Here is a 1,563-nt window from a genome sequence, read left to right on the forward strand (position 1 = left end):
CCAGGGGCACATATCACCGTGTTGATCTCCTGGATTTTGTGTTTAGTTGCTTGGCTGTCTCCTTCAATCACACAACAACAATCCCACTGATATAAGCCAACATGCACAAGAAACAAACTCTTCACAGTGACGTCTTCACTAATTTATTACATTGTCACACAAATTTACTGTTATACAAGACTGTATATTTTTTCAACTAAAAAAAAAAAAATAGCTATATTTAAAAAAAAAAAATTAATTAAAAATGAAACCATAATACAAAACATTGAGTCCAATCATATTCTGGAAATAAAGGTAATCTTAACAGTCCCATTCTTTCCCTCCAGGTCATGAGATAAGACATACTATGGAGCTGAGCTCAAAAGGTCACTGGGAGTCAAAGGTTATAGTTGTTATTGTGGGTTCAGTTGGCGTGCTGTGCAGATGAAAAACACAGTTTAAGAGTGTATGGGTAAGGCCCGCCTGAGGAAAAAAAAAATAGATAAGATTTAAGGAACAATGTGATTTATGTTTACGCAAACAGCTCATAAACTTAGAACAGTATAAAAACGCGCAGCAGCCAGCCAAGTAGTTTCACTTACTAGGGTTCTTCATCTGGTAGTGGTTGATCAAAGCAAGAGCCTCCATAGCATCATTTACCGACTCCCACTCCAACAGACCAGATGAACTTCTCTCACCTGAGGTTCCACCAACACAAGAGCACACACACATACACGTGTATTTTACGCAGAACCAAACATACACCACCGATACACTTTACCATATAATTCACACACAGTAAACTGACTGTTTATATACAAACACATTAAAGTCATTAGTAACTCACTCTTCCCAGTGAACAGTTTGACGCTGACTGGATTCTTGATTTCCAACTCATCACAAATCTGTAGATAAAGGTCCAGAAAAGATTATTAAACTCTTAATTCCACACACACACATACATTTTTAAAGCACAAGACACTTCACAAACTCGCATAAAAAAAACAAAAAAAAAACATTTGCACATATAAATCAAACACAGATCAGTCGTGTGTAAGATGATTACACAGAAATACTTTGAAGGCAGACTTTGCCCGGGCATTTAAGAATGACCATAAAAACATTTCAGATGCTGTGAAACGAGATCGGTCCGCTGGTTAGTCAGGATTTGCCATCCCATAGTGCAAAGTCACATGACTTTTTTGATGCGCTTGGAGGAATTTATTCGCAACATGCATTTCCATCTCCCATTATTCGCATTAACCCTTTTTCACACAAGTCAAAATCCACCTCAAGCGAGCGTAAAAACTTTTTTGCGAATTAAGGCATTTTTATTCGAAATTCAGCATTTCCATCTCTCGATTCTGATGCGATACTTCAAAATGCACATAAAAGCCGGGTGATGGAAACCCAGCTATTGTGTCGCCTGTCAATGACGTCATACACCCTCGATTTCCGGTTTTGTTTTGTAGAAAACACCAAAGACGCTTTAATATGTTGTTCGTTTTATTAGACAGGTGACGACCGCACAGAGTAGCATTATAACAGAACTTTCAAATGTATCTAGTATGATAAAACAGCGCT

At 37.7% G+C, this 1,563-nt stretch overlaps 1 protein-coding gene and 1 long non-coding RNA gene across 2 annotated transcripts in view; both read right to left on the reverse strand.

Annotated features, from left to right (window-relative positions):
- The window catches only part of LOC107672184 (enhancer of mRNA-decapping protein 4-like), a 26,740-nt gene that overhangs the window by 9,546 nt on the left and 15,631 nt on the right, over positions 1–1,563 (reverse strand). The window lies entirely within an intron of this gene.
- Positions 205–896, reverse strand: LOC107672269 (uncharacterized). The gene is made up of 3 exons (XR_001632302.1): positions 827–896; positions 582–677; positions 205–462 (listed from the first exon to the last, which is right to left on the reverse strand). It is a non-coding gene; the product is annotated as an uncharacterized LOC107672269 (long non-coding RNA).

The sequence above is a fragment of the Sinocyclocheilus anshuiensis genome, unplaced genomic scaffold (genome assembly GCF_001515605.1).
Source record: "Sinocyclocheilus anshuiensis isolate Anshui unplaced genomic scaffold, SAMN03320099.WGS_v1.1 scaffold997, whole genome shotgun sequence".
Lineage (NCBI taxonomy): Eukaryota > Metazoa > Chordata > Actinopteri > Cypriniformes > Cyprinidae > Sinocyclocheilus > Sinocyclocheilus anshuiensis.